The sequence below is a fragment of the Arvicanthis niloticus genome, chromosome X, assembly GCF_011762505.2.
Source record: "Arvicanthis niloticus isolate mArvNil1 chromosome X, mArvNil1.pat.X, whole genome shotgun sequence".
NCBI classification, from domain to species: domain Eukaryota; kingdom Metazoa; phylum Chordata; class Mammalia; order Rodentia; family Muridae; genus Arvicanthis; species Arvicanthis niloticus.
The window spans coordinates 58593976-58609335 of record NC_047679.1 but is presented as its reverse complement, the minus strand read 5'-3'; the positions used below and the strand labels follow the sequence as shown (position 1 = coordinate 58609335).

The window sequence follows — 15360 nt, the reverse complement described above, 5'->3', positions numbered from 1 at the left end:
GTGCGTTAACCCCTTTTCTTCTTTTCACAGATGAGAAAACTGAGGCTCGATGAGCTTCTGTGACTTGTCCAAGGCCATGCAGCTAGTAAGTAACCTGGGGTGGGGGATGCATCAGACTCTTGAGTGCTGGGAGGGGTACTGCATGTGCTCAGGGTTTTCATTCTTACCTGATCACTTCTCCAGTTGAGTAACATGCTGATATTGCCAGAGGCGCATCAGGACTGTGCACAAGTACGTCATGTTGGGCTGGGTGCCTGGAGTTGATGAGAGTATTGTGAAGATATATGATCAGCCTGTAGCCCAGCAGGTCCTGGAGGATGAGGTTGGAACACAGCTGAGCTATTACATAGCCAAATGGCATGAGTACTTATTCATAATGTCTGTACCTCCCCCAGAACATTGTCCTCTATAGACACTTGGAAGAGCACATCTGTAAGAAGACATGGAGACCTCCCCATTAAAAATTAGGGAAGTGCAGTCAAGAGAGGGGCAGGGACCTCTCCAAGTTTTTCTACCTAATGATTTTGCCCCTGATTGTGCCAGAAATTAATTTTTAAATATAATCTAGAAAATTTAGGCTTTGAGCACGTTTTTGAGGCAATACCTATTCCCCCGTGAACCTTACTACAAGATAGGTCTGTAGGGTAGTATTTTCATTTCTTTCTGATTATTATATAAACTAGCATCATAGAAACATAAAGATACTTCAGAGTCATTCAGATTGGAACTAATTCCCTTTCTGAAGCCCAGATGGAAATCCACTAAGATTTTCCTGGGCCCCAAGTTCTTTACTTGTAAAATTAGGACTAATAATCTGATTCTATTCCTGTGGAGTTGGAGGTGACTGGAGAAGTCCAGAGGGAATCAGGGAAGGGCTGAAGCTCAGAAAGTGTCTGCTTCTAGATAAACCGATAACAAGAATTACTAGTTAGGGCAACGGTACAGAATGCGTCATGAGGCCCACACATGACCTCACCTAAGCAGAAGACTCTCTTCCACAAGATGGCTATTCATCCATGTTTTCTAGTTCCCTGGCTTGATAGCTCTAGATATTAGCCCCTAGACTTAACATGTTTGGTAATTCTGCATTTGTCTTGGATTTCAGCTTCCTTAGTAGCTCATTTGTCCTTTTGAGGACACAGAGTATTTTTGTTTTTTGTTTTTTTTTTCACTCTTGGTATAAGGTACTCTAAAGCTAAACCCAGTACTTCTGAAATGGGATGGAGTAAAAGGAAAGCCACCATCTCCATCATTCCAGACACCATCCTTTTATTGGTATATCTTAAGGCTTCAATAGTTCAGTTTTGTTTTGTGGCTCAACACCACCTTACATATATGTGTATATGTATTAGAGCTAAATTCCCTGACTTTAGCAGCATATCACACTAGCTTCCCAAGTCATTATATAATATAATATTATAATACTATAGTGTTGCTGTAGCGGCAACACTCATGAACTGCACCTGGGAATCTTTTTGTAAGGCCAATTCTAAGCCAATCTGTGTGTCCTTTATTGTAAAGAAGGTTAAAAAGCCCTGCCCCCACGTAAGTCCTGGTTTTGTTATGTAGCTCAGGCTGTCCTTGAACTTGCTATATAGCCCAGGTTGGCCTCTAACTTGTAATCATCCTGCCTCAGCCTCCTGGGTTTTGCGATTACAAGTGTGTGGCATCATACTTGGCTTTCAATTTGGTTTTACGTACACTACTTTTTCTTCAGAACTGTGTATCAAACCAAAGGCCCTGTATTTTCTATACAAGTGCTACCACTGAGCCACAACTTCACTTCTTTTTATTTTGGTTTTGAGGGAGGGTCTCATTAAGTTACCTAGTTGATCCTGGAATAAACATAGCCTAAGCTTGTGCCAATGTCTGTAGGGTATTTATCCCCTACTTTATACCCATAATCAGGAAGGAATGGGTGTATATACATTGTCTATTGATAGTTAGCATGTTAGGACTGAAAACAGAACTTAAAATTCTACTAATTCAAGGACAGTTGCAAAAAATTCAAAACAGTTCACAAAAAATTTTTTTGAATGAAACAATGTTTTTCAAATAAAACATCTACGAGTTGTGGTCTTTCTTTTTTTTTTTTTTTTTTTTTTTGTAACTGTTGTTAGTGTCTTCATTCAGTCTTTTGCTGTATCACATAGAGATGGCCTCTGAAAACCTTATTTGGGGAAGGAGGGAGAGTGAGTAAGCTTGCAATTTCTTTCACTTTTATAAGATTTATTTTTAAGTGTATGTGTGTGTGTCTGTCTATGCATCTGCCTATGTGTATAAATTTGTATAACTGAGTGCTAGAGAGGGTACTGGATCCCCTGGACCCTGAGTTCCAGGCAGTTGTGACCTGCCTAATGTGGGTGATAGGACCTGAACTCAAGTCCTTTGCAAGAACCTTAATCTCTGAGCCATCTTTCCAGTTCTATCACGTAGATTCTTATTATTAGGTAATTTTGAATCCATGAGTTTTCTGGCAGGGTTTTTTGACCCCTCAGAGGTTCCTGGGCAATACAACATTTTCTAAAATAAGTTATGCTCCATGTGATATGGATGTACTTTCTCATGGACCATTTTCTCATTGAAGTAAACCCTGGTTTTACACAAAAGGGCAAATACTGTAGGGCTCTACACTATGGGTTTCCTAGAATATAGACATTCAGGAGACAGAGTAGAATAGTGACTAATGCTGGTGAGGAAGGAGGGAGGATTACAGTTCTGTGTAATGGGTATAAAGTTTCAGTTTGGGCAGCTGAGAGAGCTCAGGGGATGAATAGCTGCAGGCAGTGGGAGTGTGGTAAATGCCACTGAACTGTATAATTTAAAAATATTGAGTGGTAAACCTCATGTTCTATATAGTTTACTATGATTTAAAACATGCAGATTCCAGATACCCAGTTATCCATGTTCTGATTCAACAGGTTCACAGTAAGGCACAGAATCAGTTATAGAAGCACTCCAGGGAATTCAGATATCGTTTTGTGGCCTGGCAAGATCAGCACCTTTAATACCTCAGCACCTGCCAGTCATCAGCCCCTGGTTTTCCTGTTATCCCGCTGCTCCCTAGAATGCAGCTACAAAGTAGCCTAAGAGCCAGCACCTTCACGGAATAGTAAAGGTAAGGCCATTCTTCCTTGTTTTCTATTTTCTGGAAATTGCTTATGCATTTCAGAACTGGCCTACCCGTGTTTGAAGGAACCTGCACCGAGAGCTGGAAGGACACAGTGCTCATGCTGGGGTCATTATGACTTGAGTTTGGTACCTACCCAAATGATTTCACACTGTCCATCAAATAAAGTTTCAGGTCTGTTGTTAAAGAAAATATTTAGAACACTCAAACACATACACACATATATCAAAAAGTAGGTGACTACATTATTTCAGCTTTGGATGAACTAAATATATAAAATAACAAAAGGGAAGAGTTACATGTTTGTCTAATTGCAAATATAAAACTCTACAAAACATGAATGACATTAATATAAGTGGTCATCTGGGCACTCGTTCAATAATATAATAAGGTATATTCTGTCCTTACATGATTTACATATTTGCAAAATTGCCATTTCATGCAATTTAATGATAAACCCAAGATTAATTGTTGTATTTGTGCAGTCATTTGGATAAATACAGTGACTGAACACTCACGGTGTAGGATTTTAGCAGAAGCCCAGTTATGGCTTTTTGTTTTCAATCTTACACCATAAATAAAGATTTCTGCAGGGTGTGTTAAGTGCCACAATTCTCATATTTTTTGATAATTTCACTGTACAAAACATTCCCCATGCATAGTGCTGTTGAGTGCTTCTAAGTGTAGGAAGGCTTAGAGGTCCATTACAGACACCCATAGTATCTGTAATGGACATGAGCCTCAGCCATGTGTGGCAGTGCTGCTGGCTGTAATTTTGTTAATGAATCAGATTTATGTAATGGGTCAGTATCCACTAGAATAGTGTTTGCCATGATTTTTATCAAAGTTCTCAATTATGAATAAGTAGAAGCATGATTACTATCAAACATGCTGATTACATAAACTACATGTCAATTTATGAGGGAAACAATGTGATCTTCATCAAAAAGCAAGCTAAAGCAATACATAAATTAAATGACTGGACAGGGATAAACAAATCATGTATGTTAACGTTATTGGACAACTCTCCCATTTATTAATGATAACAGATTTCAAGTTGGAGTAACAATGGCAGGTCAGTGTTGTTGCCTATCATATTAGAAAAGATTTATGAACTGTGCTGGCCACAGTACAATGATCTTATCATTCTTTTGTGTACTATCAGTGAATTAAATCAGCACGACATCATAGGAAGTGGCTTGGTGCCCTCTACAAAAACTTGTACAAATTTTAGTACATCATGACTGAGAAATTGAACTTCAAAGTATGTCTTCTGAGAAACAGATATTCAGCTACATATGTATACACCTTTAGTATAATGTTACTTGTAAAAACAAAAATAGAAAAAATATAGGAGTCCTTTAAGAGGGAGAACAGATGTACTGTGGATAGAAACAGGACAAAAGCCTTACAAAATCCTTAAATTTTTCTCAAAGAACAGTTGATGACATGAACAACATTTTAACTTCATTGAAATAAAGTACATGACATAAAAGTTAAAAATTAAGTTACACTTGCATCATATACACTGAAGTAGGTCAAATTGAAAATAAATCAATTTCAGGGTGAAAGCATTTTAAGTATAATCCTGTACATACAAGTAGAGGGAACCATCTAACCTGCTCCTCAGTAGCCACACATCTTATATAGTTGGGCATTCTTTAGGAGGTGGGATAATGAGTTGGCATGGGCAATGGAGTCTTACTGTATTAATCAAACCAGAAAGAACAGTCTCACCCTTGACTGTGCACAGAAAGGAAAAATTTCATTGAGACTTCTGTGAAAATAGATCAACTGTCCCAGTTCTTAGAAGGGAAGAAGAAGAAGAAGAAGAAGAAGAAGAAGAAGAAGAAGAAGAAGAAGAAGAAGAAGAAGAAGAAGAAGAAGAAGAAGAAGAAGACAGAAGACGACAACTTTGGAGCTGAGTCTTAAAGGATATGTAGAATTTTAGGGTTGAAACACAGGGTAAGTATTGACCTTTTCAGCTTCAACAGTGATACCACTCTAGACTCTGAAGTCAGTGACTTTAAGAGGCATTGAAAATGGTTCTCTTTTGGGATGTATATACCTGGAATTTTCTAGTACTTTCCTCTAGGGTTCAGGTAAGTTGCCATGATCTAATACTCTGATCCCTATTTCAATAGAGAAAAGACATAAGAAATATTTCATGAATTGTACACCATCTGATGTGCCACATGTGTATGTAATATAGAGAATGGGTAAAGTAGGGAGGATATATATAGAGAGAGGATGAGAAAGAAGCAAATATTTGTTAAGTACTAGTGAACTCCAATAGTACTTAAACCATTTAATTTTACCTAATATGCTTGAGGCCCTATGTAGGCATTCATTCCAAATTCCAGCATTGCCCATGAGAATCGATGAGGGCATGAAAGACAGTTACATGAAAGATAGAGTTACAAATGGACAATGGAAGTGGTTAGAAGTAGTTGTAGGTAAAAATATTTTTCCAAACTATCTACAGTGGAGGTGTAGGGATTACTAAGTGGCCTAACTCTAATACAAAGATAGGTAAGGGGAAGATTAACTCATAGAACTGTACCAAAGGTATATGAAATGGGCTATGACCATACCCTACAAACTGAAGACCATGGTGCCAATAGGAGGTGATTAGAAGTTGCAACTTGTCTCCCATGGAGGATGAGAATGGCTACTAAGAGTGTCTGAAACTTAAGAAGGGTATATAGGATGAAAGAGAGTATTCCCTACTTTGTTAACACTTCTACATATATCAGCTCATTCTGCTTAGGGTGTTTTGGACCATATTAAGTCAGTGACTATAATATAGGTGTGCCAATATTTATAAACTGTAAAACACACACACACACACACACACACACACACACACACACACACATTCATTTTTATCCAGTACATTTCCATCTGTTGAACTGTAATCACAAAGTGTTCCCCCCTATCTTGTCCAAAAACTCTTTCCCTGACCATTTTAACCCACATTCTATCCTTACTGACCTAGGATCTAATTGGCAGAATGGAGTTAGCAAAGGTAGCCTCCATGTGGCAAAGGAAGCATGCTATGTCAAGTAGGATCCCAAAGTCAACAGTAAGTCTAATATTAGTATTTCTTCATACTATTAAGTAGAAGAGCAAGAAACCTTCACTAGTTTTAAGGTAGAGAATAAAATCCTAGAAACAAAGATTTGTTGAGAGAAGCTGAAGAAAGGACCGTGGAGAGGTCATGCCACAGCTTAGTAAAGTTTAGCTGTGTTAAGATAGACTTGCAAGTGAATGTGTTGCCCTCAGAAATCCCTCTGTCAGCTACCAGACCCGATAACAAAAATACACATGGCCATTTATGTGAGAAAAATCTTCAAATTAGTTTTTTTTTTTTTTGGATTCTGCTGGGTTTATCAAGCTTATTCAACAAGATTCAAATGCCTATTGTGAGGAGTGGCTGTGGGCATTCACAGAGAGGTTTCTGTGAAAATCAATGCTTCTTGAACGTGGCTTTTGTGATGGATTAGGGGCCAAGTGTTGTGGATTCTAACAGAGCCGATATAGTGCTTGGTTCCTAGTAGGTGCTCAGTAAGTGTTTGTGACATAATTCGTTTATTGAGCACCTCCTATCAATCAAGCACTGTGCTAGGCTCTGGAGCCACATAGCTAAGTTAGACAAGATGTTCCCTTTTGAGGTCCTTATTTCTAGTAGTGGTTATAGTAGAATGATTAGTTATAACAACAGTAATGATAGAGATAAGAGGCTATGCCCAGGAAATAGAAGCAAGTTGCACTGTGGGAAGAGGCAGTGGATATATGCTATGTATTCCAAAACCTTAGGAAGGAAAGGAGAGAAGGGGGCAGCAAATGGAGAGGTAAGGCTGAGATGCTTTACCTTAAAAATGAGATGTTTGAGCATAATGTTCCCATTGGAAAGGGCAGGGTGAAGACTCAGGAGTTAAGGTAGTGAGGAATGGAAAGTCGTGTGTGAGGCTGTAGAGGAGATGAGAGTGGAAACTGGCCAGGATCTCCAGAAGAACTCTTCTGAAGCATGTGAGTGTGGACTTGTAGGTGGTACCAAGAGATGATGGAGAAAGTTAAGAGTATGCAAAGGGCAGTGATTGCAATAATGAATTGCAGGTCTCAAACCAGTTTGAGAAGGTAATTATTCTGAATGAGTCTGATAAATTAGAAGAAACCAACAGTTTAAGATGCAAATGATGGAAACAAAGAAAAGGTCTTATTGGGGCCTGAAGTAGCCAGAGAGTGGGGTATACAAATAGAGAATGACAAAAAAAAAAAAAAAAAAAAAAAAAAAAAAAAAAAAAAAAAAAAAAAAAAAAAAAAAAAGGCTGAGCCGTGGTGGCACATGCCTTTAATCCCAAAACTTGGGAGGCAGAAGCAGGTGGATTTCTGAGTTCTGAGGCCAGCCTGGTCTACAGAGTGAGTTCCAGGGCTATGGGAGAAACCCTGTTTCGAAAAACCAAAAACCAACCAACCAAACAAACCCCCCAAAAAACCAAATAGAGAATGATGCAGGTGTGGTAGTTTGGAATGACAAAAAGATTCTGGGTGTGTCCAAGGACATGAATAAATGGTGTAATTTTAGGAAGAGGTTATGATACTTGAACCAAGGCTTCCTGGTTATTTCCCATGGATGTTTAAATCCATCTGATTATACAAAGGCTTGCACCAGGAGTCCAGGATCAATTTTTGGGATTAATGTTTAGGAGAAAGTAAGCAGATATCAGTCACTTGCTGGTTGGAGAATGTAAATATCCTAGCTACCTATTACCTGAAACAGGAGGTGAGCACCCATGAGCTTGGCTTCTCCTTCTCACAGGGTTCTTATGGGAATGAGACAGAAGACTCCAGCTACAATGGGAATCAACCAGTGTCTATGGAGTACAGTAGCCTGTTCCAACAGTCCCAGCTGCCTAATGGCCTAGCTATCAGGATAAGGCAATACATTGTCCGTGGCTAGTCAGTAACATGCATCTCGGCAGAAGCACCAAGAAGCTTAGAAATGAAGAAAAACTGAAATCACACAAAGGAATGGATGTAGTATATTCTAGGTTAATTCCCAGAGAAAGGGGCACATGCTGAACTGTCCATGCCTTTCCTTGGTCTAGACAAGAATAGTAGTGAGTAATGACACGTGAAACAGTTTGTTTGGGCCATGCTGTGAGAGGAATGACAGGCAGGGAGAGCAAGCTTTTTGTGTGTGTCCAGAAGAGTTTTTGAGGTACAATTTTGATTAACAATTGGTGGGGGTGGTATTTTTGAGAAAGAGAAGTGGCAAATGTTCTCATCTTTGGAGAAACCTGTGATGAAAAACTACAGAAAACATTGTGTAGCTTCAAGAAACTCTAAAGATGTTGTTTCCCCACATAACAGCATCCAGAGCCACAACAAACAATAGCTATAGTGATGACAGTAGCTAATATACATATACTCTGATCCCATGGAAGGCTCTGTTTTAAACAAACTTAACAACAGCATTGCAAAGTCTAAGTATCTATGTTTAGTCCATTTACTGTTGTGCAATGAAATACATGAGACAGGATGCTTTATAAACCAAAGACTACTTTAGCTCAAGACCCCTTGACTGCAACCAGGGTCCCAAGACTGTATACAGAATCATATGACAAGGGGCAAAGAGCATGTCTAGGACTCTGAGCTTCCCTCATTTCTTAATCTACCAGAATTCAACTATGAGAGCACCACCATAATGGCCTTATATAAACTTAATCATGTCTTATAGGCCTTGTGTCTAAACAACATAATTGAATTAATTTTGTATCCTCTTAATGTATTACAAGGGGAATAAATGTCAACATATAAAGTAGTAAGGTACCCTCAGACCATATACAAATCATTGTGGTGCTCAGTGGTAAACTGCTTAACTAGCATGTGTAAAGCCATAGCTCAATTTTTAGTACCCCTAAGTATGCACTTTAGTACTAAGTAAACCCAAAGCAAGACTGTACTAGAACTCAAATCTTTGTAACCCATTCTGATGAAGATATGGGTGTGAAGAGTGTCAGCTATCTACTTTTAGTCTATGTAGACTATAAACTATAGATTGTACACTTTTAAAGTTTGTTCTGGATCCTCAAAGCTCTTGCCATTCAAAAGAATTTTCCATATCCATGTGCCCTTGTAAACATCTCTTGCTGCATTCTTCCTGGTAGTTGGTTCTCATGTATATGAAATAGACTGGTGCCTGCCTGAACTTTCGGTGATTCTGACGTACTGTGAAGATTACATGTTGCTGTGAAAGAACTCTGACAGGGGAGAATCCTTCAAAAGGGCATATGATTAGCTAGAACATGCTTGGAAAATCGAAAGTCTTTGGAAGATGAGACAAAGAGCTTATAAAATGTTTCCCTGGGCTGACGAGATAACTCATCATGTACTGAAATGAAACCAGAGCATTTCAGATAAGCTATTCACCATTGCAATAAACACCTTGTGTAACATTTTGTTGAAACCAAGTAGCTCATTAACTTGACCACCACGGGTAGTTTAAAAAAGTCTTGAACTTGTGATCCTCCAGCCTTAGTCTCACTGGTAGCTGGAATTACAGGCCAGCAACATAAGGATTGGCTGGCTGGGTATTTATTTTAAAAGAAATATCACATTTCAATTACATCCTATAAGTGCTTATATTAATTCATTTACTATCAACTAAGAAAATTATATATATATATATGTATATATATATATATATATATATATATATATATATATATACAAAAGTTATTTCTCCCTTTGTGGTTCATTGCAATTTTAGTTTTAATGTTGGAAATCAGCATAACTGTTGTGTCTGTTGTGTGTTCTGGTATAGCATTTCCTGTGCCCCTTCATCTTTCCCATTGCCATTTTGCCTCTTTCCTTCAAGGTCACATATGAAGTCCCCTAATATTTTTTTTTAACATTTTCCTGCTTTAGCCTTCCTGTATAGCTTACAGCTTCTTTCTACTATAAATTCGGAGTCTCTCTGTAATTTTTAATTGCTAGTCTTTGGGAATTGCTTATTATAGTTAGGCTTGAAGATTAATTAACATATCTCTATGGCCACTTCCTGCGATGTAAGTCATTGGTTCCCTTAAAGCAAGTACTTTACATTCTCAAGGTCAAGTTTTCCTCAGTTAGCTATACTTCTCTATATCAGTATTTATGGTACCTTTGATTTTTTCCTAGGTTCAGCCTAGAGAATTCCCAATGCTTGAACTAACAGCAACAATGATCTATATAGTCTCAAAGATGCTTGTGTGGAGGCCTTCTGAACATTTCCCATATCCATCTGCCCTTGTAAACATCTCTTCTTCCTCTGCTTCACAAGGAATGAACCACAAAAGCAGAAACTCCATCATTCTTATGAGCCATTTTCCTGTTTCCTCTATTTCAATATTACTTTGCCAGTTTGAGCTTTACTTTGCATAGTAGAGTTGCTCAATCTGTTCACTGTGGATGAGAACCACGATGTTGAAAAGCCCTTCGATATGTGGACTGTTGAAAATTGATATGTGGTTGAGCCAGTGCGTTCTGCTGGCTCTGGGATGAGGGCTTCACCTCATGTATTTGCACTGCCCTTATACTAGTTACTGCTAACCTCAGAATCAGGTTGAAAATTCAAAGAAAATCAAACCCTTATGTGTTGCCCTAAGGCAAAACTGTCCCTTACCACCTTAAGTGCTCAATTTCCATTAACCATTTTTTTTCCTGGTGAAAATTAATACCACATTGAAGGGAGATAAAGTCACATGGTCCTTAGCCCAGTGCCAGTACATGATTGTAGCTAATGTATAGAGTCAAGAAAAGATAGGAAGACCTGCTCTGTGACAATGTAGAGTTGATCTACACTGCTAACACACTGCTTTTTAGGCCAAGGTTGTGGACTTCTAGCACCATCCAACTCTAACTGGGCTTAGATGGATGGGACACACCATGTTATAGAATTATCCCTGGCTTCTTTTCTAAACACATAGCACCACAATGAAACAGAGCAGGAAGAGAAGGGCTCTGGTAGGAGCTAGAATGATATTCTTGCCTTTCTTCAGCTCCCAAAGTAATCTAGATTTGCCCTAGCACAGTGTCTCCTTATGTCAATCTTAATTAACAGCAACAAAAAAGTCCTCAGAGGACTGAGCTTACTATCAGAAAGGGATTGTAGAGGTCATCGAATTCACACATACCTCAAGCCCTGCCAAGCACCTGTGTGTGGGGTTACACCTAAAGCAAGCTCTATATGCAGGGCTTGTCAGGAAAGACTGTCCTGTTGCTTTTCCCACTCAGGGAACCTAGAGTGCAAAAGAGCAAAGCAATCAGCAACTTGGCTTTACTGACCTTCTTGCCACATGCCTATACACTTCTCACAAAGCCTTCTTCCTCAATCCCCAGGCTCCAACTCACTTCTTATCCTTAGTTCCTAGTTGCCACTGAGTGTGGGACACACAAATACACAGAGACATAAATATACACACACAACACACACACACACACACACACACACACACACACACACACACACACACACACTCAGGCACTCACATGCTCCTGATACTAAGAGCTAAAAATGTCTAGGAAAGGACCATGTAGGATACAGCTTCCCTATTCATAGCTGGCTAAAGTGATTTTAATGTGGATGCTTATATTTAAGAAAGGTATTAAACATGCAAGTATCACTTTAATGTTCCCTGCAAATTTCAGTTTGATAACTATGACCATGAGTGGATCAGAGTTGTTGAAAAAAGTAGAAACTCTTAGAACTTATAGCACAGGGTCTATTGGTCATTCTGGGTTGGGGCAGAGCTTTCAAGAGTCATGTGAAGTTTAGCAGATGACAAACTATTGTGAGACTTAGAGGATGAGAATGAGGGAACCTTATTCCTTTTTAATTTTCATTTTATTCTCTTAGCTATGTAAGATATATTAGTTGTGTAGTGCATACTAATTTCTTTATCCAAGAAAACATTATGAGACAATTATTTTAAAACAAATGGGAATATAAATGGCATAAAACATAACCAGAGAGAATGTTAAAAGGTAAGGGGGGTGTGGGAAGAGGATGGCAAAGGGAGGTAGAGGAAAGCAAATAGAAATTAAAAACAAAGCAAACAAGTGTCAAAGAAAAATAAAAGGAAATGATCTTAGAAAGTTAAATGAGTGAAAAACATATGGAAAGGTCATGACAAGGAAACAGAAAGACAGTCTGAAAAAACCAGAACAACAGGATAATGTGGCACTGGCCATCTTCCAGAAGGTGGAGCTTAAACCTTTCCATCCCTAGCAAGGATTTTATTCCAAAGAATGGAGTCCAGAATAAAAGGCAAAGTAAGTTCATAGTGGAAAAATACAGCAAGCACAAGAGTAAGGTTAACATCATTGAGTGCCAACTGAGATCCATTCTGCAAAACACTATGCCTCAGAACTATCAATAATCAAAAACGATGAAAAGTCAGATCACTGCCCAAGCAAGAAGAGTCTAGGGAGATTCGAGAAGTGTTATTGTAGGGTCCTAGATGGAATACAGGCATAGAGAAAGGACCTCGGATAGAAACTACAGGCATCTGAATAGAGAGCTGATTTTACTTAAGACACGATAGATAGTAAAATGTATAAAAATTTGTATCATGGATGAGAGATGTTAGTAGTAGAGAAAGCCAGGTGTGGAGGATGTTGAATCCTCTGTACCATCTTTGTAACATCTCTAAATCTAAAACTGTGTTAAAATAAAGGTTCTGCTTCAAGTTTAAGGACAAAGGAAAAAAAACATGGTACAATAGTGGAGGAGGAGAGAGAAATGAATCTCTCTCTCTCTCTCCTTTTTGAGATAATATGATGTCACTGTGGAACTCATGCTGGCCTTGAACTCATAATTCCCCTGCCTCCACCTCCTGAGTGCCAAGATTACCAAGGTGCACCACCATAGATGGCTAAGAGACAAAGATTTTTTAATTAAAGCAAACAGCATAGACAAAGAAATTTTTAAAGAAAAAATCTACCAAAAATCTAAAAAAAAAACCCAAACAACTTTTCACCTGCTTACAAACCCCCTATAAGGAAGCAAAACAAAAATACAAAACAAAAAACCACCAACAAACAACAACAAAACACACACACACACACACACAGCAGTTAAAACCAAAGGGAAGGAAAAAAGCATAGCAAAGAAAAATTAAACCAAACCCCATTTCTTTTTTTTACAAAAACAGAATAAATACAAACCCCATAAAACAACAAAACAAAACCCAACAAAAACAGAGTAAAAGTAAAGTCTACTGAACAAGAAAAACTTTATCAAAAATAGGACGTAAAGAACAAGGAAATATAATAAAGAGAGGAAGAAAAAATATTCTTAGCAGCAATGAAAAAATTGAGAGAATAAAGAGAAAAAAGTGTAAAAAGCATTAAGAGAAGGAAAACTCATGATAAATATAGGACAAAAAAAGAAAAGAAACTTTGGGAGAGATAGGAAGGATTTGCTTTTGGTAGGCTTGTGAGGTGGGGGGTAAATACCCAGAAAACACGGCTGTCCACAGTGCCCTTTGGGAGCTGTTGGAAGGAATGAAAGGGCATGTTATTATAACATAGGCAGACAGGCATTTAAGTGGCTCATTACCACCATATTAACTTTCTCACATGAGTCTGAGAAGCTGGCTGTTTTACCCAAAGCCCCCGAGTACTGTTTTATTTCACCAGTGTCTGAGAGATAACCGTTTGTTGATGGGCTAGACCTATAATCTGTACTGGGATCCTGCCTGCCCAGAGATAGATATGAGTTCAACTTTTTTTTTCCCCAAAAGCTATATTGAAAAGGATGCAGGTTCTGTCTGGGCCACATCTAGGTGACTACTAGGTCTTCCCTCCAAGTACTTTTGCTGAGTCAGAGTCCTGGAACTTGCCAACCACCAAACTCACCAGGAGCCAGAGATGTTTTTATATTCATTTAAAAATGTGATTCTTCCCCACATAAATGGGAATATATATATATATATATATATATATATATATATATATATATTACTATTATACTATTTATTTGAAATTCTTCCTGGTTAAGATTAATGGTTTAATCCCTTTCCATGATCACACTGACTTTTAATTGAGTAGTACAAGGTGATGCCTAGGAGGAAGCATATTCCTAACATATCCTTTAGTTGTGCCATCCCAACAAGGATCAGGAGAATTTGATGGCAATGATTATGGTGGATGTGCATTTTGACATGCAGGTTCCCTGCACTGGCCTTTATGTGGCTGGAAGTGATAGCTTCAGGGCAGCTGCAGTGATGAAACAACTGGGGCATGAATTTCTCACAGATCACATCAGTGAGTGGTCAGGAGGCAGACATCTTCAAACTCCCAGCAAGTCTATAATTTTTCTGTGACCTGAAGCCTGGTGCTTCTTGGCTCTGGTATGCAGAGTGGTGCTTCTGAGCATTTGGAGGGAGGAGAGCAGGGAGTGTTGATAGCACATGTTGCAATGCCATCCAGTGATGGATCATACTAAGAAGCTAAGTTAACATACACAGGATAGGCATGGGGACTAGAGGAAGGACTAAGATCTACAATGAAGCCCAACCTGGAAGAACCATGTAATTTCAGGCAAGTCCCATAACCTCTCTAAACTTCTAGACAAGGAACATACCACATTGGAAAATGAGTATTATGACTTTTTTCCCTCATGAGGAAAATTTAAAAACAGCTCCAAATCAAAAACATAACTATATAGTAGCAGAGATATTGGCCATTAAAGCAGGATGTAATGGTAATTTGAAGTTGTCATCACACAACAACAGAAAACAAAACTGAACAGGCTGAGAGACTGAGCTCAAGGCAGCCTGGTTCTCCACAGTTTTCCAAGCATTCCATCTCTTCCCTAGCTCACCCTCCACAAACATCTCAGCCAAACCTTCCTATTTCAAATGCACCATTCCATGCCTAACACTCCAGTGGCATTTTAAATGGATTCCAAACTTATGCTCAAATGAGAACTTGGATAGACTGGTGATATGTGGCAGGGGACTGGACTAGATTAATGTTTTTACATGCCAAATATTTGCCCAGAAATACTGATGTGTCATGTGGAGCTTCTAATTTATTAGTTCTGCTGGGTATATTATGAACACAGAAGACATTCTAAAACAATGGTTACTTTCTGGGATCATCATTTGCTGAAAGAAAAGATATTTTGACATTAAAAAGAAAGTAGAGATGATACAATATCAGGATTAGAAAATTTAACT

At 38.5% G+C, this 15360-nt stretch overlaps 1 long non-coding RNA gene across 4 annotated transcripts in view; it reads left to right on the top strand.

Moving 5' to 3' along the window:
* Positions 1-15360, top strand: part of LOC117695432 (uncharacterized) — a 62071-nt gene that overhangs the window by 3930 nt on the left and 42781 nt on the right. For all 4 annotated transcript variants that reach the window (XR_013105915.1, XR_013105916.1, XR_004604605.2 and 1 more), the window contains exons 3-4: positions 31-85; positions 2922-3118. This is a non-coding gene — a long non-coding RNA (uncharacterized LOC117695432). The remainder of the gene's footprint in view (positions 1-30; positions 86-2921; positions 3119-15360) is intronic.